This window comes from Apium graveolens, chromosome 4, assembly GCF_009905375.1.
Source record: "Apium graveolens cultivar Ventura chromosome 4, ASM990537v1, whole genome shotgun sequence".
NCBI lineage: Eukaryota > Viridiplantae > Streptophyta > Magnoliopsida > Apiales > Apiaceae > Apium > Apium graveolens.
Window position 1 is genome coordinate 308750305 of NC_133650.1, and position 9058 is coordinate 308759362.

Genomic DNA, 9058 nt, shown 5'->3' on the forward strand with positions numbered 1-9058 from the left:
AGGTAATCTCGTTTGAAATCTGAGGCACCTTGCAATTTTAAGTATACACTTGTGACGCCTTTCAGCCCTGGCGTTTTGTCGTGGCCTTGCTACACATGAAGTTTGATGGAGTGTTCCCTTAACTACATAAAGTGCTTTGCAATTCACATCTGAGAATTTGGGTGCGTTGTCTGTCATGAGATGCAGAATTTTCTTGTTAAAATGGGTCTCCACATAGTTGTAGAACATCTTCAAGGTTGCTAGATAGTCTGATTTTTTAACCATGAGAAAAATCCAAGTGAAACGAGTGTAGTTATCAACTACAATAAAAAAGTATTTGTATTTTCCTCTTGTGTGCACCCGATAAGGTCCCCATGTGTCAATGTGTACAAGTTCAAATGGCACAGCAGCATGGATGGTACTGAGATCATAGGGTAGCTTTGAGAATTTTGATATTGGGCAGGTGATATATACTTGAGAGGTAGGTTAAACTTTGGATTATAGGATGGATATGTGTTTGAGTTTAGATATAGGAGCATGTCCCAATCTGTGATGCCATAGGGAATAAAGAACATTTGAGGTTGTACTGGAATTGGCAGAGGCATGAGGTTTTAGGGAGTTATTAGACATATCTTTGATGTAGTAGATGCCATTGTATAGGTGCCCAATAGCTTTGACTTCTTTGGTGCAACAATCCAGGATTTTACAAGAGTTAGGTCTGAAATTGACAATACAATTGTTGTCTTTTGACAACTTATGAATATATAGCAGGTTGTGTTTAAATTATGGGACGTACAAAAATTTATGCAGAACCAGGCCATTCGAGAGTTTGACATCCCCAGTGTGAGTTATCTTTGTCGTATCACCAGTTGGTAACTTGATAATAAGTTCAGTTTTAGCAGGTTGAACATTCATCAAATTATCAAGACTTGATGTCATATATATGGTCACTTGTTCTGAAGTCTAAAATTTAGGTGTCCTTATCTACATTCAACCTATTACAAGGTATCATTCCCGAGAAACGATTTTCTAGTTCATCCTCAGTTTCATAACCTTTAACTTGGGACGTACCTTCACTTGGCAGTAACTTTAGTAATTGTTGTAGTAGTTGTGTTGTAAAAATAATTTCACTTTTATCAGCTTGTGAATTAACTTGGGCATTGTTGGCCATTTTGTGATGATCAGCTCTATAATTTGACCATCGATTTGGTGTAGATGACTTTCTCAAAATAGACTTATGAGCCTTTGGGTGCCACTTGGGGTAACCTACTATAGTCCAACATCTCTCACTGTTGTGCCCCTTCCCCCCACATGCAGCGCAATTTGTGTGCCTATTTTCTGTATTGGTTTTACTAAACATGGTCGACAACTCAAATTCGTTGTGGTGTAGGACATCAGTTTGGGTTTCTTCTTGCTAGACAACAACAAATGCCATTTCCGCACTAGGTACGGGAATCTGCATTAAAAGTTGACAACGAACAGTAGAGTAACACTCATCTAAACCATTTAAAAATTGAAACAATTTTAACTCGGCCTTTTGGGTTTCAATAACGGTTAAAAGAGGGGTAACATCAATGACTATAGTGGTCACAGTGGGCAAGGTATTCATAAAGTCAAGCTCTTCCCATAAGCTACCGAGGGTAGTAAAATAATCATTAATTTTTAGCTTATTTTGTTTAAGCCCCAAAAGGTCTTTACTGAACTTATACTTTCTAGACCCATTGCTTAACATAAAACGCTTTTCAAGCTGAAGCCATATATCATGAGCAGTATTAATGAACAAAATAGACTGCCTTATATTATCATAGACGTTACTGTGAAGCCACGAAATTACCAGGTCATTGCACGTATCTCATTGTGTAGCCTGTGTTGCATCATCTGTGTTTCTTTTGACTGTACCATTCAAGAACCCCAGTTTTTTTTGGATGATAGCTGAATTTCAAAGGATTTCTTCCAGGACCTATAGTCACCAGCTCCTTGCAACTTTGTCACACTAATTGAGAGTGGACCATCAGACGGGTGTAAAAACAAAGGGTTTTACATATTTGCAAAGGTAAGACGTCCTCCAGTTGCCATGATACAGAGATGTTTCAAAGAAAAAGACTTGTCTCTTTGTGAATCTGGAAGGGTCAAATCAAGGATTGAGGAGAATGAAATAAAAGAAGAGTGCTTTGATGTGATGAGTGTAAAGGGATGAAACAAAATTTGCAGTGCTAGCTCTGATACCATGTAAACTTCTAGATCAAATAGTGAAATGTAGATAAAACAATGAACAAGAAATACTAAGCAATGCTTCAATAATAATTCATTCTCATCCGAATGAGTGGACTTTATACAGCTATAAGGAGTAGTACATTTGGAATATGCCTTAAGACCAAAATACTAATAATAAACTAGAGAGTCTAAACATAAAACATAAATGCAAAGCAACAAAATTGATACAAAAGGTAATAACAATAAACTGGATGGTCCATGCAGCTAGCATTGAGATGACAACAGGTGTAAATTGAGGTGGCAGCTAACATGGAACATATAATCATTAACGAGTCACATATAGAGCTGGCAATTCGTTCGTTTCGTGTACTTTCGTGTCGTGTACTTTCGTGTTTCGTGTTATGAATACCTAACCCAAACCCAAACCGTTAAGGATTCGTTTCGTTTCGTGTTTGTGTACCTTCATTTCGTGTACATTTCGTGTAATTAAAAATTAATAATAAAAATAAAGATAAATAAAATATATATTTAAATATTAAATTTTTACTAGTCGGGTCTTAAGTCAATAAATTATAAAGACTCGAGTGCAGTCAATCTTATGAAATAGAAATTTAAATCTATTTTGTATCTATTTTCTGTAAATATTATATGTAAAACATTATTATAAGATATATGTATTCATATAATTTTGATAAATTTATTTAAATATGTATTTATTTCGTATATTTTCGTTTCGTGTCGTGTACACCGACAATAAATTTATCCGTGTACTTTCGTGTTCGTGTACCAAAAATGTTAAACCAAACCCGTTATTTCGTGACAAATAGGCGAGCAGCCGTTGACGTTTGTCCATGACTCAACACATTAGGCACCGGTGACATTACACAAGGAACTTTTTTATTTTTTTATATAAAAACACGCGGGTCTCATTTTATTACGAGGATAATTATCATTTATAAAATATTTGAAAAAAAATTGTGACCATATTCGGGCCAATCACATTTGCCGGAAAATAAAGTAGCAGAAAGAAAAAGTTGACTTTGCAGACCACCGGGAACTAGCAAGTTCTCTGCCCAGCTTACAAACATTCGTTGAGTTTTGCTAAAAAAGCAATATCCTTCTTCCATGGATACCACAAATAATCAATCATCTGGCTCCTATTGGTCACGAGAAGTAATTCTAATCTGGGCTCTGCTAATATTCACCCTACTCGCCATACTCAAAATCATTCGTTCAGTTTCCTCTAAGAATTTGCCTGCTCCTCATTGTTCTTCCTCTTCTTCATCGTCTCCATGTAGCAGCTGGGATGTGTTCTTGAGCTTTCATGGTGAAGACACTCGCAGAAACTTCACTTCACATCTTTACTCTGCGTTAGTTCAAGCTGGATTTCATATCTTTAACGATGATCCTGCACTTAAAAAGGGTGAAGAAATTTCATCTGGATTATTTGATGCAATCAGAAGTTCGAAGATGTTTGTCGTTATTCTCTCAGAGAACTATGCTCGTTCGCCATGGTGCCTTGATGAGCTCGTAGAGATCGTTCGATGCAATAAAACAGTAAACCGGGTTGTTCCTGTTTTTTATTATGTTGAACCATCAGATATACGTTACCAGAAAGGGAGCTTTGGGAAGGCTCTTGAGTATCACAAGATGCGTTACTCTGTTAATATGATAGCCAAGTGGAAATCTGCTCTTAAGGATATTGCGGGGATATCAGGATACCATCTCAAAAAAGACGCGAATGAGTAAGTTTGTAAAACCTTAAGGTGTTAGAGAAAGGCCTAGATATGATCGTATATTTAACACTCCCCCTCACTTGAAGTCCATTGATAGGATCGTATATTTAACACTCCCCTCACTCGAAGTCCATTGATAGGATCGTATATTTAACACTCTCCCTCACTCGAAGTCCATTTATGGGTCGAAGAGTGGAACACCGGTGCCCATCTTTGGGGCATTAATTGCCTGTAGTATCCACAATAAATTGTGAGAAGGTTGAGGATGACTGGGAATCGAACCTTAGTCCTCCCGCCAACTTATACGAAGTTAAGATAATGGATGCAGTTTAAAACTTTCTGCCTATTGGAATCAGAACATATTATCTGATTTTTATTTTTTTTCTGAAATCTTCTGTATAATGTTTCTACACTTAGAGATACAATAGGTTTATAGCTTACTTGATTGAATTAGAATTCTGTATGTTTACTTGGTCAAGATATATTGTCCAAGCAGGAAAGAATCTGACATTGTCCGAGAAATTGTGAAAAATGTGGAACAACAAGCATCTACAGAAGTATTACACCTTGAGGAACATCTAGTTGGAATGGATTTTTCTGTTGAGGAGATATTTAAAAAGCTAAACATCGAGGCAAATTATGTCGGTGTCACTGGGATCTGCGGGATGGGAGGAATTGGGAAAACTACAACCGCTAAAGCTTTCTACAACAATTATTCCCAAAAATTTGGTATCAGCTGCTTTATTGAGAATGAGAAACAAACTTCACCAGCAGGAGGTAGTCCTCTACTTTGTTTACTTGAGCAGATGTTGATTGAACTTCTCAGGATAAAGAATTACAAGGTCCCTGATGTTAAAAGTGGAATTAGACAATTAAAGAGAATCCTTGGTCCTAAGAAAGCTCTCATTGTTCTTGATGATTTGCAACAAGCAAGTAATCTGGAATTTCTTGTAATGCTTTACAGCTTTTTATCTGCTGGAAGTAGGATTATGATTACGACAAGAGATGTAAACCTTCTAAATCAATTAAAAGTAGAGATATCAGAAGTAGATATATACATGGTGAAGGAATTGGGACAAAAAGAATCATTAGAACTTTTTAGCTATCATGCCTTCAGAAAAACTTCCCCGCCTGAAAATTTCTCAGAGCTCTCAGCAAAGTTTGTAGATTATGTTGGAGGTCTTCCATTGGCTCTTAAGGTTTTCTGTGCGAGGTAGAACTCATGTGGCATTCTGGGAAGCTCAGCTTGAAAAAGTTCGAGTAAATCCAGAGATAAATAAAATCCTAAGAATGAGCTACGATGGATTGGGTGATAAGACGGAGAAGGCAATTTTTCTAGATATTGTATTTTTCTTCATTGGAAAGGATAAGGATGAGGCTGCTCATGTATTCGAATCTTGTGATTTCTATCCAGATGCTGGAATACCAATTCTAGTGGAAAGATGTCTACTAAGAATTGACGAGGATAACAAATTTCAGATGCATAATCTTATCCAAGAAATGGGAAGGCAAATTATTCTTAAAGAATCCAAACATGGGAAGTGCAGACGTTTGCACTTGTGCCAAGAAAATGCATGCAAGGTTCTGCAAAATATAGAGGTAATCATACAGCAAAATGCTTAACTTCATCTTTTTGAGAAAGAAATGCATTTTTTCCTATTAGCGACTGAATATTAATTTAGTTTCCCTTATAACTATTTTTCTGTTGGCTTTGTCTTATTATTTTCGCAATTTCTAACGTTCACTCAGGGAAAGGATAAAATTGAAGGTCTCATCTTAGACCTATCAATATCGCAGGAAAAGCGAATAAGTGCCAGAATATTTGAAAGGCTGCCCAACTTGAGGTTACTTCACATAATTGATGCACAGAACTTCAGTGGAAATTTTAAAAATTCATTTCACGAGCTAAGGTGCATTCGCTGGCATAATTATCCATGGGCGTGTTTACCTTTGGATTTTAGTCCAACAAAACTTGTCTTCCTTGACATGCCATTCAGCCAATTCAAGACATTGTGGAAGGGTCTCATGGTATAAAACACAAATCAAGGAATACTCTCTCTTGTCTGCTATTTACCAGTTTTTTGCCAACATTAAAATACATATAAAAATTTAGCCCTACTTATATTTCAGACTACAACTTATTTGTTTTAATTTATAGAATTGTATAAAAATGTTGTTCTGCGCTAATTTTTTTTAATGTGCCAACTTTTGCTTGAAACAGCCTATCACACACCTGGCTAATTTGAGAAGTTTGAATCTGGCCTATTGCCGCAATTTGAAAGAATTGCCGGAGCAATTGGGAGATATACATGGCTTAAAGATGATTGATGCAAGTTACACTGCAATCGAGAACTTGCCGGATTCAATTGCTCACCTGAAAGGATTGGTTGAGTTAAAAGTGATCAGTTGTAAGAAGCTTAGAAAGTTACCTGCACGATTTGGAAATATGAGATGCTTAAGGACATTCGATGCAAGTCATACGGCAATAGAGAATCTGCCGGATTCAATTGTCCATGCGAAGCAATTGGTTCGCTTAAGATTGTACGATAAAGACATTGTTATATATATATATATTGAATATATAACTACTTCACAAAAACATTGTTAATTCTTAAATCACATAAGCATATGAGAATTAACAATTAAATTAGGAGAAGGGTTTGAGAAAACAAACAGAGATTGGATTTAATCTCGAGTCCAGAAAACTGTCTCCTTAAAGCAGTTTCGCCCCGCACCATCCGTGTTTAGCGACCTGCTTCCCAGGATAAAACGAGATACTAGTATAATCGATAAATCGAATATACTCTCAGCGAACTTGAACTGAGCCCGAGAACTATCACCGGAATATTGGAAAAATTTAATACTAAAGAGACCGAGAATGAAAGAGATGACTCTTATTTCCTCGACTTAATAAAACTGGTGCCCTAAGACTCTATTTATAAAGAGAGGCTTGAAAGGACTTGTTTTTCTTTTCGATGTGGTACATGGTATTTATAAGAAAAACTAAGGAATAGGTTTGTGCTACTCTCGATGTGGTACAAAACCACTTTTCATATTAAAAGGTAAAACTTTGGAACATCAGTTCTCATTCACCTTTTACTCATTTTGAGCGTGTTAATATGCGTTGGAATCCCCTCGAAGAGAAGAATACGTTCCAATAAATACACACCACTAACACATAATGTGTCTCACTCATATAGAGTCTCAAAATGATTCACAACTTAGTCTAAAATACTAAGTTTGTCCAACAATCCCCCACAAATGAGATTGATGGTCCAGTAGCACGCACCACATAGACACCACATAGACAGACAGATGCGGAGCTTGACTTGGTGATAGTTCCGGCGGTCGGATATAGCATACGATAGGTAGAGAATGCTCCTTGAACCTTCGCTCGAATAAGTATATCGACTTTACTGGTAGACAGTATGACGCGATGTCCTTGAACTGTTCGACCGTTTGTGTAAACGATGACATACTCATCACTATATCTTTCCTGATTCATTCAGTTCTCATGATTATGTCCATTTTGGCCCTGGAACATCGTCCTGGTTCTGCAAGAGTTTCTAAAGAATTGTGCCTCGCAATTCTCCTTTGAAGCGGCCATACTTCTCTCTTACATAGGTGATCTTTATCTTATAGAGTAACCCGCGTTTACTTAACCGAATATTATGTATTCAAACTTGAAATCCCTGTATTCGTCAAAGATCATTAAAAGCATAAAGCTTAGCCTCGTACCTTACGGGTCTCACTGTTTCATCATCATAGAAATAGGCCAGGGGTTACCCCCACAGTGATTTGGTCATCATGATTTAGTTGTCCCATTGAACCAAGTTCTTGGGATCTCCAGTCAGCAAGGTTGGGTGTCCACCATGACGCCGTTAAGCAATAGGCAAGGCCCATTCCTCTCAATGATTTGACAACTATCTCTCGGTCTAACTAGATTCCCTTGACTTAAACAGATTCGCTCAGTTTAACCATCTGGTTAGTGGATCCAAACATTATCATTTAACTTTACATAGTCAATCATGATAATTCTCGTTGAGAATGGTTGTTTAATGGTATTATGTCCTCATCATAGATGTGAGACATACCATTTCATACACAATAATGTGATCTCCCAATTTGCATATTGATTACACGATATATGCATATTGAAGACACATTTTCCTTGTCATTTAGGAATATCCTTACAAAGTGGCTACTCGGCCTTTTAACTGCATTTATTTTATGCACCAGACTCGTATTCCATCATGAATCGAGCTAAGTTTAGGATTTCCATGACACGACTGCTAAGTATGAAATGTATTCTCGAATGACTTTTAAGTTCTTAAAGTCAAATATCTAATTTACATACTATATTCACATAGTACAATTAGATATCTTTCGTATTGAAGTCCAAGCTCACGAGCACATATCATACACCTTAAATCTCATTGCAATCACTTCCAAGTGACCAATTTCCATTGTACTCGTGCATCTACCCAGTTTACCAACTGTGTAGCCTATGTCTAATTTTGTACAATTTTAAAAAGTACAACAGACTTGCAATCCTTCTTGAGAGATCCTTGTTCATCTACGCTTGGATATATATAAATCCATTCCAGCTATGACAACTTTAGCTTCGTTGACCTCTTCAAAATTCACATCACCAACATGTGACATGTATCATCTAAAACTTTTAAAGTCACGAAGATTGTAATCTTCAAATCAAAACTTTTCAATCTCATCAAGATTTTCAGAGATGATCCTCTTGTCATTACTTCTCGTAATGATCAGATCACTCACATGCAATCAATTATGACTTGCATATCATGTGTAAATAACACATGCACACTTGTCAATTCTCTGATTTTGAATCAGTTTGACATCTCATATTGACATATTTCATATTTATGAAATAACTTTACTAGTTATTACTTAAGGCTTCACTTGTTATTGATATTACCAGCTTTTAGCGTCCCAAAAAACCAGCAATTTTAGTTTGCATCATTACCGAGTTTAAGCGTCCTTAAACTGGCAATCCTTATTCACATAACAACCAATATTGAGCGTCCTCAAAATGGCAACCATGTCATTTATTTGAAGCCATTGCTTATCATAGCAATATCAAATTTAATATGCCATTA

At 36.5% G+C, this 9058-nt stretch overlaps 1 pseudogene; it reads left to right on the top strand.

Annotated features, from left to right (window-relative positions):
* Positions 1–3197: 3197 nt before the first annotated feature.
* Positions 3198–6537, top strand: LOC141720092 (disease resistance protein Roq1-like; annotated as a pseudogene).
* Positions 6538–9058: the final 2521 nt, after the last annotated feature.